Below are 19,127 nucleotides of genomic sequence, written 5' to 3'. Positions count from 1 at the left end.
ACAGAACTCATTTGCTGTCAAGAATTACCGAAAGTTCTTTGAAATCTTGTGACAATAGGCCTGTTGCAAGTAACAAAGAATCATGGAAATAATGGATTCAAAGAAACATATAATGTTAATATGATTCTAAAAAATGGCCCAATCTCAGTATAAACTGAAGGATTATTAAGATATTCAATAAAATAAAAGTGCAAAATTCTCCAATCGGCCATTATTACTGAAACGCCAATCAGAAGCGTTCTAAACAGTGACGTCATCAATCCATAACATATTTCTTAGAGCAACATAGACAACCTCATTGACCGAAATCTATACGTCCTCACCAAAGAGTTCGAAAGGTGCAAAAAAAATATTATTTCGCCACTAAACACTTATTACGTCCAAAAAATATTTTACACGATATAAAGTAGATATCTATTTGTTATTATTTAAATAAAATGCTAAATAATACGATATTTCAACAACAAACTTTTTTAATTATTTGGCTGAATGGAACTATCATTGCCATGTTGGCTGTCGTAACTAGAAAAAGTGAAAAATTAAAAAGTAAACCGCCGCTCGGTGACTTTCACTCAAAATTTATATGTATCTAAATAATTTATTTGAAACTGCAACCGTGTGAGAGTTTTTGTGTAAAATGAGTTATTGTGATAAATTATTGTAATGTATTTATCATCCCTAATCGTAATATATGGTGCTGAATTAACAATATCATTCGGATTCAAGGGAAATTCGTAACTGTAAGTATGTAAACATTGTCTACCACCCTACCACCAACTAAATTATGACGTCACAAATGGCATGCGAGGCGTTTTCGCGCGAAGTTTAATCTAGCCATAATAAAATGCAATTATCTATGTTAAATCTTATGAGTATAGCTGAAATATTGTGTTTTTCGGAACCAATACAGGTGTACCGACAATAATAAAAGGGATTTCAAAATTTGTCATCAGGCCTATTGTCATCATTATCATCATAAACATCACAAGAGAAATAGCTGTTTTTTTCCGATATAATAAAGTTTTTTTAAATAATACAATGATGGTGACAAACAGGAATACGGCCCGCCCGATGGTAAGCGATAACCGTAGCCCATGGATGCCTGTGACGTCAGCAACAATGAGACTTGTCGAATTGTCGCACCTGTCACGTTGGTGAAATAGGGTCCAGGCGTGGCTCACTCCGCGATTTCGTCGCTTTGCTTTGGGGAAAGCCATAAGCCGCGCGTGGCGCTGTCACCACCTAGCAGCCATATCTGTGCTGATCGTAACAGACGCGTTTTGTTAGAGAGTGAGTCTTCTGTACCTAGTACTATTATTTATTCCGTGCTCTAATGGAGGTTACACGCGCGTTGCCGATCTATACGCTAGCAAAGTTTCTTTGTGTTTTAATTGTATAGGTACTTACTCAAATCCATTAAAAATTAATTAAAAGTGTGTTGTATTTAATCTAAGTAGGTACTTATTACCTACCTTGTAAGAAAAAAAGATAAGAGATATGTAGTTAAAGTAAAAACAGGACAAAGAATCACTAGTATCACTGTTTATTTCAGTCATAAATTGATACCTAATTTCTCCAGTTCGTGAATTAATTTATGGCACTATTTTATATTGTACAAGTGACTTAACAAAATCAGATAAAAACACTAAGATTGGAAAAAAAAATATTCTTTGTAACCAATTGTGTACGTTACAATAAATTTTTTTGAATAAAGTTAACGATACTAGTGAAAACACAATTTCACTATTTTTCTATTGTAATACAGATAAAATATTAACTTAACAGTATGTCCTAATTTTCGTTAAGATGGAATACGAGAGTAAAAATATTGCGTTACCTACGTATATTAATACGAAACGTGACACCAATACAGCCTTTATTCGGAGGGTTTATAAATAAAAAATCCTATTTGAACATCCTCAATGATCAAATATGTACAAGATATGGGGCTGTGTTGACTTGACATAAGAAGGCATAATCCATAAATGTATATGTTTCAATCAACTTAATTTAAGAAACCAGTAGATCCATCTAAACCTAGTGTAAAGTTAAATCGCGATAGTGATATGTTATGTTATAATAATAATAAATCATCAATGAATTTAATCCGAACCTAAGTGAATTTAAAGCATGTTACTAATATTACTGCCGTGTCACGCCAAACTCCGTTAACTCGAGTTAAAAAGTCTAAATCGTCTTAAAAACCATTAAATATATATCTTCTAAAAGAAAATTTTGAAAATCTTCATTATTTACTGAGAAAAGCATATGACTAACTCATGTAACTTCATTTTTTTGTACAAGATATGGGGCTGTGTTGACTTGACATAAGAAGGCATAATCCATAAATGTATATGTTTCAATCAACTTAATTTAAGAAACCAGTAGATCCATCTAAACCTAGTGTAAAGTTAAATCGCGATAGTGATATGTTATGTTATAATAATAATAAATCATCAATGAATTTAATCCGAACCTAAGTGAATTTAAAGCATGTTACTAATATTACTGCCGTGTCACGCCAAACTCCGTTAACTCGAGTTAAAAAGTCTAAATCGTCTTAAAAACCATTAAATATATATCTTCTAAAAGAAAATTTTGAAAATCTTCATTATTTACTGAGAAAAGCATATGACTAACTCATGTAACTTCATTTTTTTTGCCGATGGCGTCAGGCACAACTCAGTTAACTTGAGTTGTATGACTGACACTACCAAAATATCAACATCGTTTCTTAAGTTACCTGAGTTAGGCATGACTGGCCGAGCGCTTGATTTATACGACAACAATATTTGTATAGTAATACGTGTCACGTTTGATAACTTGACTTACATGACTTCGTGTGACCACTATAGTATGGAAGAGTTGATCATGCGAAATCATTTAATTCGAATAAAATGAAAACTATTCAATTATGCGAAAAAATTAAAGGGCCCAATCTGTGACCATATTTCCTACATGTAGATTAGAAAAAATAAATTACGATGAATCGTCAACGATAACAGCATTTGAATCTTTAAAACTTTAAACGTAATTATCTCGAAACTCAACTTTTAAAGTTACATGAGATGCGTGTGACACGGCAGATTAACGTTTTCTATCAATTTACACCAATCAATGCCTTATATCGCGCAATGATGGTTTTGATCGTCTCATACAAAAACTTCTAGGAATCCCAAGAATGCACAAAAAAAAGATATATAGAAAACACATTAAAGTGATTTCATTAAAAAAAAATTACGTACGTACGTAACGTACGAACAGTAACATTTGCTGCTTTGTTCGATAGGCTCATATCATTATGGAACTGTTTAATTAAAGCATTAAACGTTACTGAAATTTGAATTAATGTTATTTTTTTCTCAGTGTGAAAACGACACTTAAGCACAAAAATATAATGTTTATAATAGTTAAGTACCTAAGCTAAGCTTAATTATGCTGAATGTCCCTATTTAGAAAAGCCCTTTAAGACTCAATTAGTGCCCAAAGTAACTTCTTTGTGCACTAATTGACTCTCAATGGGTTAAAATGGTTGTTACACTTGTACCGCATTTAAACCGCATATACCTACATATAAGTAAATGATACTTGCTCTAGTTGCTAAGAACATAAAGAAATATAACATAAATTGGACCTGTGATACCGACCCTTTCCCCTCTCTTTCTGGGGGGTAGTTACACACGGTCTCATGGCTACATGGCGAAATCAGTTTTGTTTGACCTAAGGAACAATCGTGCCAAGCGGCATCGCCTGAGACAAAAGAGCACTCCCAGTACCCACTGCACTTACTTGCCTAAGGCCCACTTGCACCATCCCAATAACCCGGGGTTAAGCAGTTAAACCGTTAACCCAGTCTCAAATTTTACAGGTAACCATGGTAACTCCAGGTTTAACCGGTTAACCTCAGGTTAGTGGAATGGTGCAAGTGGACCTAACTGGTCGTCGGACGCCATTATTGTAAGAAGAAATTAACCATAATTTGAAAACTGTCTTAACAATAAGTATACTTCCGAAAACAATACTGTAGAGAATTTTATCGAGAATATACTTCTACATATTTTTATTGTAGCTTACGGAATTTTTAAGAAAATTTATTACCTAATACTAAAAATGGGAATATAAAATTGGGTGTTGACAGGGGAAAAGGTCTTAGGGAGGAAAAGGCTTCTCGTCGTTTTTCTACTTCTAATTATTCTTATAAACGTAAAAGCTGTAATATACATGCCCAGTTTTGTGCTTTCTGCCTGCATACCTCCACACTAAGTCGAGCTACGGAGCCGCACTAACAGTCCGTGCAAGATTAAATCTGTGTCGCTGCGCTCACTCATGATTTCAACCATAATGAAACGGCAAACTCATGATAAATGTAAAATATTCAAGGTGAGTTTATATTTGATCTACCTTCTTTGGTACATCTTCATTATTAACAGTGCTCCCACGGATGCATATCTTGCCTACAAGGCGCCTCTATAAAAATAAAAAAAGGTAGGTACGTTTTACGGTTTCGATAAAATAGTTAACCTTTGTATTTAAACTTTTAAAAGTAAAAGTTTTTAATTACGGGGATTGATTTAGGGGAATATAGTAAGAATCAATTGCCACCATTAATTACTCCATCTAGCATTGGAAAGCCCATTTATATGTTAATTTACATTTAGTTATTACGGCTAATTAATTAGTTGCTAATGGCTTAAAGACTAATAAATATCAGAAGTACAAATGACACAATCTGCATTTGTAAATTCGACCTTCCTCCATTGACATAGACTATGAATTTGAACTGTTTATTGCGTCTATTGGAGGTTGACGTGAATATTCTACTATTATTAAAGTCATGAAATTTAATATCGTATCGCTGTTGTATGTCAATTTGTATGCAAAGCTGGACTAAAGAAATAATCGAACGAGCGAGCGAAGCGAAGCGAAGTTCTTACATTCGACTTCGGACACGCGGCCGGCTAGCGGCACGTCCCGGCATTTCGATGTTTTTAAGCTGAACTGTCAGAAGATAGTTTGATACTCAAGAACTTAAGTAAATTTGTCCTAATTTAAATGAAATTGGGTAAACGTGTAGTTGAGGGCAGTAAATTATAGTCATTATTAAATTATGAGCAGGCTTTATCAAGAGGTTATTAAACTAGAAGAGCTTAAAATGCTAAAAAGCTATTTGTGAGGGGTCATGCATTTCTGGTCATCTTTTTTGTAAGAAAGTATGGTCGAGTTTGGTATCAAATTAAAGCGCTCGGCTTGCACTTTTATAATATCGTCTTTAAATTTACCATTTTGAAATAATTAGCAAGATAAAAATAAACATAGTATAGGTATTTGACATTTGGCAAGAAACTATGGAAGGTAGAGGTTCTACACTCCATAGGTACAAGAAACATTACGGCTTACCACAGATACAGTTTATTTTAATCTCTATGGTGAATCAGTTAAAGGCTCCACAGAGCTTACAATTATAGTTTGTCAAAGGACTGTCTCGTTTCAAACACAGACAGAGAGAATCATACTATCTTTGTCTTACACCAGTACTAGCACCCGAAAGAAAAGGACGAGTATAGTTTTTTTGTTCTTATTTACTGACAAATTTGATTTGACAACTATATTCGCACACGTTTTCAATCCATTGTCGACTTTAGCCTCGCCACAAGGCCACAGACGTTCGGAATGGGTTTGTCAACTGTCAAAGGTTTGCATAGATGGCGCCATCATAGCTTGCCCCTTTGTCTATGAGATTTGGCTTAAGGTGGATGTCTAGGGATGGGATGCCGATTATCAGCCAAAAGATGGCGTCACTGTGCACGAATTGTGGATTTTCACTATTTCTCCCAAAATACAAAGTTTCATAAGATGTGTTGATATGTGCGAAAACTATAAAAAATACTACATCTAAATCGAGACATGTTCAACTCAACATTGTCTCATTTCGTTATTACCGGAATCCAACTGCAAAATATTGCAATTTCTTGCATTCACGCACACTTACGTACTTAAAGTCACCTTAAAGTCAGTGTCAAATGTCAGCACATTCGTAATGTTACAGTAAAGTAACCTAGAGGGCGCAGCGGATGAAATGTTTATTGTTGAAAAAAGATTGGAAATTAAATAATAAATTCTTGTTTGAGCAACGATTAAGAATTACAACGCATTCAGAAGCAACTAATGTTTTCGACCATCAAATGTCATGTGCTCGTGGCACCCGTAGCCTCTATTTTGAAAAAAATCAGATTGTAGCTAAGATACATGGTTCAAACCCCGACAATGCCAGTTTTTTTTTATTTTATAATTTTAGCATTCTCTTTTGAATTATTTTAAGCGTATGTTATTCTTCGAAACTAAACTTACGTGAGTAAAATATTTTCAGTATTTTAATTATTTTTTAATAATATTATGGGAAGATTTATAAAAGTATTTTTATTTTCCGATTTCAAAGGATATAAATAATGATTAAAATAATTAAAAAAAAGTCATGCATGAGGCTAATTAGGATCGCAGAATAGGTATATAAGAAGTCAACTATCGACGAAGTATAGCTGGTCAAGCAGATCTTGTCAGTAGAAAAAGGCGGCAAATTTGAAAAATGTAGGCGCGAAGGGATATCGTTCATAGAACATTTGAATTTCGCGCCTTTTTAGGGTTCCGTACCCAAAGGGTAAAACGGGACCCTATTACTAAGACTTCGCTGTCCGTCCGTCCGTCCGTCCGTCCGTCTGTCACCAGGCTGTATCTCACGAACCGTGATAGCTAGACAGTTGAAATTTTCACAGATGATGTATTTCTGTTGCCGCTATAACAACAAATACTAAAAACAGAATAAAATAAAGATTTAAATGGGGCTCCCATACAACAAACGTGATTTTTGACCAAAGTTAAGCAACGTCGGGAGTGGTCAGTACTTGGATGGGTGACCGTTTTTTTTTTGCTTTTTTTTTTGTTTTTTTTGCATTATGGTACGGAACCCTTCGTGCGCGAGTCCGACTCGCACTTGCCCGGTTTTTTTACTGACAAGATTTGCTTGACCAGGTATAAAATAAGTTTCCAAAATTTTATTGAAATGATATACCTACATGAAATAATCAAATACAACACATTTACTTAAAATAACTTTTAAAATAAGGCATATAAAATTTCCAAAAAGATGAAACAAAATAAATAAATAAATACAAAAAGAAATGAGTCTTTGTTCGTGGTTTGAACCCTGTCATGCTGTTCAACTTGTTAGACTTATACTCAGTAGCTAAAAGCCACTAGACCATTTGACCATAGTAGACCCGGGCGAAAAATGCCTTCTTATTTAAGTAACCCATTACTGTCAAAAATATCAAGTTTGAATTGATTTGAAATATAATTTTTCATTGTCGAGTTATTGACATCCAAACGTTGCGAGCATGTTGTACTTTAAACCACTTGGCAACGTCGCACGGGGAATTCTTCTGAAAATGTATGTCCTTTTATATTTTGATATTTATGGATATATGAGGATTCTTCTACTTATGTTGCAAATTGATTAAATTATCGAGAGAAAAATGCTAATGCAAAGAAAACAAGAAATATCCGTTTCATTTCTCATGCTATTGATTCGGTTAAATTGTGTTCTAATGTATGGGGAAGACAAACTAATTATAGCCAGCCTTTTATGAATGTAGTATGATACCATAGGGTATGGTGCTTTACGCACACTAGCGTCCCTTCCCCTCCCCCTGACGCAACCCCCCCTTTTTGCATGAAATATGTCCCGGTACACAGTTTTTTACATTTTTTGAGGAAAGAATATATTTTAGGAAAAAAGTGTCAATGAAAGAAATAATCCTTAATAAATTCTTAATAAAAAAGGTCATATTCATTTTTTTTATATCATGCACCTAATTCATGTATTAGCTTGTCAAAATTCGAAATAACATAGTTTTTACTTAGGGTTCGAAACTCATTTATTATACACGGTGTAACATGAGGAAACCGAATAATTTTAACAGCGTATTCCTGATCACATTTAGAGACAAAAATGTCCTATAAACTTTTTTGAAATTCGCCTAGTTTCAGAGTTAATACCAATAAAAAAAAAACAAGTTTCTATTGTTACATCCAATCCGCATTGGGCTAGCGTGGGGACTATAGCCCAAGCCCTCTCGCGCATGAGAGGAGGCCTGTGCTCAGCAGTGGGACGTATATAGGCTGAAATGATGATGATTGTTACATAGTTCAAAACGCCTTTTTGATGGCGATGTTGTTACTATGGGATTTAGTCTAAATATCCTTATTGATATGTCAAAAAGTGACAATTAAGTAACACGTTGCAAAAACTATGTTTACCGAAAAAAAAGTAAAAATCCATGTTAACTGACAAGTTTACCAATAACATTTACTTTTTATGTACATACATATATACTCAAAAAATTAAAAAATTGCGGCCAAGTGCGAGTCGGACTCGCGTTCCAAGGATTCCGTATATTACACAATTTTTAACAATGTATTTTTTATTTTATTTATTTATTTATTTAGATTTTTAATTCAGGGAACAAGGCCCATATTACAAATACCTTACAGACTAACATACATATGTATTTTATAAACTTAAAACTAAACATTATTTATGCGAAACGTGAGTGAAATCTTTAAAAAATCCGTAGGAGTCGGATCAAAAACTGTAATTAAGTCCGACTCACGCTTGACTGTACATTTCTAATAGGTTTTCCTGTCATCATAGACCTATTTTATGTATTTTTTCAAAATTTTAAACCTAGTAGTTTCGGAGATAAAGGGGGAGGGGGGAATAGTCATTTTTTGCCTATTTTCTTGAATAACTTCTAAAGTGTTTATTCGAAAATTATAAAAAATATATATTTGAGATCCTTACAATAAGCTCTTTCATTTGATATGTAACATGATATAGTTTGAAAATTTTTATTTTTTAATTTTTTCATTTACCCCCCAAAAGTGGCCCCCATGTTTAAAATTCATTTGTTTACAAACTTACATATGTGTACCAGATTACAACTTGATTGGTCCAGTAGTTCCGGAGAAAATCGGCTGTGACAGACGGACAGACAGACAGACGCACGAGTGATCCTATAAGGGTTCCGTTTTTTCCTTTTGAAGTACGGAACCCTAAAAACAATAAAAAAAATTGTTTTCGGCGAAATTGACCTAAACTCATACAAACATTTTTTCCTTCTTTTAATTTGACCTCAGAAATAAAATCTTTCGCATTTCTTGAGGACACCTTGTATAATAAGTGTTATAAAATGAATATATAACCTTTTTTACTAAGAATTTAATAAGGAACTATTTCTTTCATTGACACTTTTATCCTAAAATGTATACATGAGGTCAAAAAAAGGAAAAGATGTAATATGTGTTTAGGTCAATTTCGCCAAAAAAAAATTTTTTTTGGTTTTTTTTTTAATTTTATGAATGAATTTGTATATAAAAATTGTCACTTAAAATGGTTTTTTTTTTCGTAAAACTTAGTTTTTGTAAAGTGTTACTTGTCACTTTTTGACATATCAATAAGGATATTTAGACTAAATCCCATAGTAGCAACATCGCCATCAAAAAGGCGTTTTGAACTATGTAACAATAGAAACTTGTTTTTTTTTTATTGGTATTAACTCTGAAACTAGGCGAATTTCAAAAAAGTTTATAGGACATTTTTGTCTCTAAATGTGATCAGGAATACGCTGCTAAAATTATTCAGTTTCCTCATGTTACACCGTGTATAATAAATGAGTTTCGAACCCTAAGTAAAAACTATGTTATTTCGAATTTTGACAAGCTAATACATGAATTAGGTGCATGATATAAAAAAAATGAATATGACCTTTTTTATTAAGAATTTATTAAGGATTATTTCTTTCATTGACACTTTTTTTCCTAAAATGTATACTTTCCTCAAAAAATGTAAAAAACTGTGAACCGGGACATATTTCATGCAAAAAGGGTGGGTTGCGTCAGGGGGAGGGGAAGGGACGCTAGTGTGCGTAAAGCACCATACCCTAAGGTATCATACTACATTCATAAAAGGCTGGCTATAATTAGTTTTTCAAAAAGCACAATTTGACCGAATATATGAAAGAGGGTCATTGTTGTTGTAAAAGGTGTGCAGGAAATGATACGTTTCTGCACTAGAGCAGTTTAGGTTCCAATTACAAGTACGATTTTATTATTCTTTTTACAATAAGCAATTGAAATTTGGGTATAAATGGATTTGTTATACAATTTCCATTCTGATATTTGACTCCCCATTCCATAAATTACTTTTGGCCAAATTGTTAATTGAAAATACCTACTCTCAAAAATACCTACTCTCAAAAATACCTACTCTCAAAAATACCTACTATAAAAATGTATTTAAAAAAACACATGCATTTTACTTTCCTCGTATGCGAAATGAAAAGTAGAGTGTTTTAACTCGGGTGAAAGGCAGCATTTTTGAAAAAAAACCAGGCAAGTGCGAGTCGGACTCGCGCACGAAGGGTTCCGTACTATAATGCAAAAAAAAACAAAAAAAAAAGCAAAAAAAAAACGGTCACCCATCCAAGTACTGACCACTCCCGACGTTGCTTAACTTTGGTCAAAAATCACGTTTGTTGTATGGGAGCCCCATTTAAATCTTTATTTTATTCTGTTTTTAGTATTTGTTGTTATAGCGGCAACAGAAATACATCATCTGTGAAAATTTCAACTGTCTAGCTATCACGGTTCGTGAGATACAGCCTGGTGACAGACAGACGGACGGACAGCGAAGTCTTAGTAATAGGGTCCCGTTTTACCCTTTGGGTACGGAACCCTAAAAGTATCATCTACTAATGTTATTGTTATGCACAAGCAGAAGATATTATAGAATCTTGTTTATTTACAAGAAGATGACATTTTTCTCCACATACCTATATAGTAACAGCACCAGTCATGGGACATTTAAGAAGAAATTTGGAGTATTTATGATATTTCCCTTATACATGTAACTGGTCTACCGCTTAGCGTGTTAAAAGATGAAAGTCCTATCCGTCTTTCATGTTTTAGGCGTGTTGTATCAAAGATATTGCAATGAGTTTCCACATACTTAACAAATTAAAACTATGTTTTTTTCTTCTCCAGTCATGGACACCAAAGCTCCAGTAATGGGCCCCCAGTAATGGACGTGGATCCAGTAATGGGCCCCCTATAATGGACATTGCTCTATCAGTATAAAATATTGAAATGGGGTATAAGTTATGGCAAAAAAATCAATTTTTGGTATAAGCTTTTATCGATGAATGTATTTTTCTTTCCACAGCCAATTATTATTGTATTAGATCCATCGAGATAATTCTAATATACCTAACACAATTAGTTAGGGTTTATTTCGATAAAATTCCCATGGCCACCTCCTGTCTCCATCATAAGATCAGGTCGATGTTATCATATATAATATTGCATTATCATCAGATTTGCATACTTAATTACGTACTTACAAAAAAATTCAATTGTATCGGAAATCGAAAAGTGGCTCAAATTCAGTTACCAAAATTTGACCCACACAAACTAACAGGGCAAGTTAAATAAAAGTTTGGAAAAACGATATTAATTTATGCGAAGTCCGAGAATACCTCCTGGTTGACGTATTTCGTAACTACATTTTACTTCTGTATTGTTTAAACATGAAATTATGCCATGGCAAGCATTATAATGTCAATTGTCCCATTATAGGAGGCATGCAGTTTTACAGCTCCTATAATGGGATTGGGCCAAATACCACTATTTTTTTTACATCTGTGGAGTCACAACATAGTGTGTTGTATACATTATCTCATGGTAAATGCAATTAACAAAACACATTCTAGTTTTCATCGAGTATTAATTAATTAAAATTTAATAAATTAACTCACCTCTCTTAGCGAAGTTGTTAAGAATTCGTAGTGGTATTTTTTTTCAGTGACACGACAACTTTTGGGTTGACGCCAATTTCTTAAAAAATAACCAAATTTAATGAAACTTTAAATTGAAACAGCTCTAAGACTCATATTTATGATAATATACAGACAGTGTTTATAAACTATTTTTAGATACTTATTTTAGAGGATTTGTGGTTTTTTGTCCCATAACTGGTTCCACGTCCATTATAGGGTCCACTACTATATATATTTTTGAGAAAAATATAGCTAGGTATTTTAGTTTAAAAATAATTGTTACAATAAATATAGGCTTTTCCAGAGAACATTTACCGAAACGAAAGCAGAATTCACAAGGGTTTTCGGTGGACGACCGTAACGCGAATGATTGTTTGGACTGACCTTTCTATAAATATATTAATGTATTTTATTGTGTAATAATCATAATAATTATTAAGTTATATTAAATCTGGGAATGAAATTATATCAGAAAGGAGATTCTTAAATGAGTAGGTATACTCGTAACATGCTTTGTGCATTAAATATACCTCCCTCTATTGAGTGAAAATAAAACAAAATACACAGGTAATCTGTGTTGCGGTTTTAAAGTGCCATCTGTTACACCTTTGACAAATTAAAAATGATTGCTTGTCAAATGAAGTCGCCATGTTAGAATTACACCGATACTATAAGCATCACTCACACAAACAAGCAATGAGGCAAAATTTTACCAATATTCAAAGGCTTTTTTCTTAATAATTTTAATCAAAATCTAGTATTTTTTTACGTTCTGCGAAGACAGAAATATATATACTACCCAAACATTACATATACAAGTGAAGAAACCCTATATAATAGGAGCTAGGGTGCCAAGAAAGTTGTATGAAAATCGAGCAAGGAGAACCACCTTAAATGACTGGCATCCAGGACATAAATATTCATTACAAACAAAAAATTGACACAATTCTAGGGATTGACAGGGCAAGCTATGCTGGCGCCATCTTCAAAATACTTCGACCGGCCAACCCCATTTTCTCAACGGAATGACATTTGTAGAGCGACGTCCCGTTCCTACCTGTCATTCCGTACGAAAACTGAATGAAAATTCCGAACGTCTGCGGCCAAGGTAAGTGTGCAACAAAATATAGATGAAGATGGCGGCCATGCACTATGTCGTCTATGTCATAAAATCGTCATGGATGTCGTTTTTTAGGTTTTGGGGGGCGCAGATTTCTATGATGATGATTATTTTGAAATCCAACATGGCGGCCATGCACTATCTCATAAAAGTCGTCATGGATGTCGTTTTATAGGTTTTAGGGGGCCCTGATTTCGAAAATGATGACCATTTTGGAATCCAAAATGGCGGCCATACACTATGTCATAAAAGTCGTCATGGGTGTCGTTTTATAGGTTTTAGGGGGGCACAGATTTCGAAAATGATGACCATTTCGGATTCCAAAATGGCGGCCATGCACTATGTTATAAAAGTCGTCATATATGTCGTTTTATAGGTTTTAGGGGGGCACAGATTTCGAAAATGATGACCATTTTGGAATCCAACATGGCGGCCATGCACTATTTCATAAAAGTCGTCATGGATGTCGTTTTATAGGTTTTAGGGGGCCCCGATTTCGAAAATGATGACCTTTTTCAATTCCAAAATGGCGGCCATGCACTACGTCATAAAAATCGTCATGGATGTCGTTTTATAGGTTTTGGAGGGCGCAGATTTCGAAAATGATGACCATTTTAGATTGCAAAATGGCGGCCATGCACTATATCATAAAAGTCGTCATGGGTGTCGTTTTATAGGTTTTGGGGGGCGCAGACTTCGATAATGATGACCATTTTGAATTCTAAAATGGCGGCCATGCACTATGTCATAAAAGTCGTCATGGATGTCGTTTTATAGGTTTTAGGGGGCCCCGATTTTGAAAATGATGACCTTTTTGAATTCCAAAATGGCGGCCATGCACTATGTCATAAAAGTCGTCATGGATGTCGTTTTATAGGTTTTGGAGGGCGCAGATTTCGAAAATGATGACCATTTTAGATTGCAAAATGGCGGCCATGCACTATGTCATATAAGTCGTCATGGGTGTCGTTTTATAGGTTTTAGGGTGCACAGATTTCGATAATGATGACCATTTTGAATTCCAAAATGGCGACCATGCACTATGTTATAAAAGTCGTCATATATGTCGTTTTATAGGTTTTAGAGGGCGCAGATTTCGAAAATGATGACCATTTTGGAATCCAACATGGCGGCCATGCACTATGTCACAAAAGTCTTCATGGATGTCGTTTTATAGGTTTTATGGGGCCCCGATTTCGAAAATGATGACCTTTTTGAATTCCAAAATGGCGGCCATGCACTATGTCATAAAAGTCGTCATGGATGTCGTTTTATAGGTTTTGGAGGGCGCAGATTTCGAAAATGATGACCATTTTAGATTGCAAAATGGTGGCCATGCGTTCGGAATGGGGTTGGCAACTGTCAAAGGTTTGCATATATGGCGCCATCATAGCTTGCCTCTTTGTCTATGAGATTTGGCTTAAATGACTGGCATCCAGGACATAAATATTAATTACAAACAAAAAATTGACACAATTCTAGGGATTGACAGGGCAAGCTATGCTGGCGCCATCTTCAAAATACTTCGACCGGCCAACCCCATTTTCCGAACGGAATGACATTTGTAGAGCGACGTCCCGTTCCTACCTGTCATACCGTACGAAAACTAAATGAAAATTCCGAATGTCTGCGGCCAAGGTAAGTGTGCAACAAAATATAGATGAAGATGGCGGCCATGCACTATGTCGTCTATGTCGGCGTTAATGATATTACCGCCATCTGTAATTTAGTTATTTCATGTTTTTCTGCGCCATCTAGTGGCGGTCGGTGAAACGAACGGCAGATGTGTTACTTTGACAAGCGGGTTAACTGATTACTGGCGTTTGCGCGCCATCTGTTGGCGATTTTATTAATCATTCCGTGAATCAGGTGACCGTTGGCAAACCGGTTGGCTTGTTTTTGGACGGAGGCAAACTTCACTTTCGCTCGAGCCGCCGGCCTGTCTACGCGTCCAAAGGGTGAGCTGTATCACACCTGAATCACTTTGTTTATTGTTTTGATTATGTGCTTATTTGTGTTTATGTGTTTCGATTAAATAATTATGTGATTACTATATAAATAAATACACTGTAGAAGTAAAACGTTGTGAAATTAATTTGGCTACAACATGGAGAGCCAGGGCGTGCCGGACGATGATGGTTCGCGTTCCCCTATAATATCTACCTATAAATCCGACATCGGAAGTGGAAAAAGATTGCTTAACGTGTCCGCGACTCAGCAAAACCCTGACGTAAACAAAAGCGACTTGTCGATTTCTGCCACGATAAATAACAAGAGCCTGACGATTTCAACGAGCAATAACAACGACTCGATACCTGTTGCGACCGTACAAAATATCGTGCAAATTCCTTTCACAACAGATAACAATAACGTGATAAATAATCGTGTACCAGTTTCTGCTGTGGTAAACAATAATGACTTCCAAACTACCACCGCGAGCAACGCTTCTAATAACGAATCTAGTCGAATATTATCGTCGTTAGCGGATATATTAAACAGGTTAACGAACCAACAACAAACAAACATGAACACCAATAATGAATTGTTAGCCGGTATTTTAACGACAGCTGTCACTTCATCACAGCGCCCAAGACTAAGGGATATTTATATTGCGCCATTTAACCCGGATGGTGAAGTTCCCGTTAGAGATTGGTGCGAGCATGTAGATAGGGCTAAACAACATTGGAACCTAACGGATTACGAGATTTGTACTGTTAGAATCTTCCTCAATAAAAGACAGTTGTACTGGTAATCCACAATTAGCATTTATTTTCCTTTCTTCCCCGTCCTCTCTCACATTCTTCAACGCCCCGAACCAACTGACTGACTTCTACCCGTTTTCTATATTATTTTATTTTCAACTCCCAAACTACCTTCATTAAAAATATTGTCAGTATTACCAACTATAAAAATGTTAAATAATTATAAAATTGTAATAAAAGTTAGTTTTAAATTACTCGAACCTTACATTCGACCATCCTGACGTCGTGTATGGTCCCCATACACGCGCCTGGTGGAACCTTACATTCGGTCAGTTAGTTCAGTTAACAACAAAACCATCGTATTATCACACTAATTTGGTAAGTAAGTACATTTGCAATATATGATATACTAAACCTACTCTTGGGTTCCATTCACAAAATTACTTAATAACAATTTCTCCTCCTAAATTTGAATCTGCGTTTAAATTTACGCTAGTATAAAATTAGGTCAAACTGCTCGACATATTTTACTTGTACATGATTTATGAAACCTCGAACCAATCGCTTCTCAAGGCATTTGAATAAACCTCGAACCAATCAATTCTCGAGGGAATTAAACTAAACCTCGAACCAATCAATTCTCGAGGGACTTAAAACTAAACCTCGAACCAATCAATTCTCGAGGGACTTAAACTAAACCTCGAACCAATCAATTCTCGAGGGACTTAAACTAAACCTCGAACCAATCAATTCTCGAGGGACTTAAACTAAACCTCGAACCAATCAATTCTCGAGGGACTTAAACTTAACCTCGAACCAATCAATTCTCGAGGTTTTACCAATAAGCATTCCTTGAACCAATCAATTCTCAAGGTTTACCCACTGGCCATACCAATTTAGCGAACCAATCAATTCTAGCATTTCATCGTCAAGGTGCAAACCATTCTGTTCTCGCCCTTGACCTGGAACAACAGAGAAACCTCTAAGTACATAATTTTATAAAATATATTAGTCTGACATTTCATTCGCGTCTTCATTACAATTAAGATCATCAGCGACATCATCGTCTTCATTTAATTCTAATGCAGGTAAATGTATCCACGGCCGCATTCTATCAGTGGCTACGGTGGTTTTGCGTCTGTTCTTCATTCCCTCAAAGCCGGGAATCGGGGCAACTTTATACCGGTCATTTCCTAAAGATTTAACTACTTTGTAAGGCCCCTCAAAAGATGGTAGTAACTTAGAGCTATTTCCTTTATTTTGAAAAACTGTCTTAGTAATTTTAACTAGATCTCCGATATTGTAAGTAGGAGCAGGTCGTCTGCCCTTATCGTAACGTTGCTTTTGCTTAGCCTGTTCAGAGTCAATTTTAGTCTTTACTTGGTCCCTTATAGTATCTACATCAAGGTCATGGCGCACTACATCAGCTAGCTCATTAAGTATCGGTGTAGCTTCACTTAACATCGCCGTGCCAAACATTATCTCCGACGGTGCCCTACCCGTCGTTTTCTGAACAGAGTTGTTCAAACCCCATTGAATCTTTCCCAATTTGGTATCCCAATCTTTTTCATTATGAGAGAGGTTAGATGCAGTTAACGAGTCCAATATGGTACGGTTGTAGCGTTCTACTTGTCCATTTGCCCTTGGACTCGCTACTGCATTTAACACGTGGTTGATACCCCTATCCTGACAGAACTTGCGGAAAGCATGGGATGTGAAGCTACTACCACGGTCACTAATTAATCGATCCGGTGCCCTAAAGGTATCGAATATCGGGTCTAAAACTTTAATCACATTTTGTGTTTTTGTGTTGCGAACGGATTTGATGAAAACGAATTTAGTAAAAGAATCGACCACAACTAAAATATGGGTGTGCCCCTGCTTTGATTTAACGAAAGGCCCGAGGTGGTCGATGTGTAGGGTATGGAATGGCTTTGCCACTTTTTCAATAGGGTGTAAGAGCCCTTCGCGATTGCTGTGATTATGTTTTGCGTAAGCGCATTCAATACATGAATTTACATATTTTCGAACGAATCGGGCCATTTTTGAAAACCAATAAGTCTTCTTGATCCTTTCCAAAGTTTTCTCGTAACCAATATGTCCCATCTCATCGTGATTTAACCTACACAACTGCCACCTCGCGCCCTTCGGGACAACCCATCGTAAATTATCTTTGTCTCCCTCAATACACCTAAAGAGCCTATTATCTTTGATTACATAGTTATCTTTAATGTATTCGAGTCCCTTCTCATCGAGCCCGCTACATAAAATACCTCGAATCCTGTGTAACTCACTATCTCCTAGCTGCAGAGTAAGCAACCAGTCTTCATCACTTATGGCCATCACCGCTGGGTATGGATCAATGTTCTCCGTTTCGCTATCAATGATAGGATTTCTTGACAGCGCGTCCACGTGGGACATTTTAACTCCAGCTCGATACTCTATTGAGCAGTTAAACTCCTGGAAAGCCAACCACCATCTGGCTATGCGGGGTATGAGATCCCGTTTCTCAAAAGTAGACCGCAGTGCACTACAGTCGGTAACGACCCTGAACTCTTTGCCCAACAGATACACTCGAAACTTTTTTAAAGCACAAATTACCGCCAACGTCTCTAACTCATACGAGTGAAAATTTTTCTCTTCAGGGGTCGTCTGCCGACTGTAGTAAGCTACTGGCCTAAAACTATCATTCGGTTGGTGACGCTGCAATAGGATGCCGCCTAACCCCAGCCGACTGGCGTCTGTATGGAGCTCAGTCTCTGCTTTCGGATCATATATGGCTAGCACGGGACGTTCAATTAATTTAGATTTAAGCTTTTGAAATGCATCCTCCTGTTCTTTGCCCCACTGCCAGGCTGCATCTTTCTTTAGCAGTCTAGTCAGAGGATATGCGATCTGAGCAAAACCGTAAATAAACTTTCTGAAATAACTAACCAGCCCTATGAACTGGCGAACACCATGAACGTTCTCCGGGCATGGAAAGTCAACTACTGATTGTATTTTAGCCTTCCCTGGTCGCATACCCTCTGCATCAATTTCATAGCCTAAATACTCTATCTTATTTCGCAAGAAACTGCATTTCGAAAGATTTAATTTTAGGTTAGCTTTTTCTAGAAGTTGCAGGACCTCCTCTAACCGATTGAGGCACTCCTGAGGACTTTTCCCATACACCAACAAGTCATCTATATATACCGTAGCCTTTTCAAACCGGATCGGGCCTAGAACCTGGTTCATCATCCTTTGGAATATTGCAGGTGCATTTGCCAGGCCGAACGGCATACGGTTAAACTCGTACTGGCCGTCCGGCGTGACAAAAGCAGTCAGATGTTTCGACTGTTCAGAAATGGGCACTTGGTAGTAACCTGACATCAAATCTAGGGTGACAAACCAGGCCTGACCGGAAAGACGAGCTATTTC

The 19,127-nt window shown here is 36.1% G+C and overlaps 1 protein-coding gene across 1 annotated transcript in view; it reads right to left on the bottom strand.

Annotated features, from left to right (window-relative positions):
- LOC134674071 (orexin/Hypocretin receptor type 1-like) overlaps window positions 1-19,127 on the bottom strand; it is a 161,552-nt gene that overhangs the window by 37,847 nt on the left and 104,578 nt on the right. The window lies entirely within an intron of this gene.

This window comes from Cydia fagiglandana, chromosome 19 (genome assembly GCF_963556715.1).
Source record: "Cydia fagiglandana chromosome 19, ilCydFagi1.1, whole genome shotgun sequence".
In the NCBI taxonomy this organism is placed as follows: Eukaryota; Metazoa; Arthropoda; class Insecta; order Lepidoptera; family Tortricidae; genus Cydia; species Cydia fagiglandana.
Note: the sequence above shows the minus strand (reverse complement) of the source record. Positions and strands in the feature narration are given on the sequence as shown.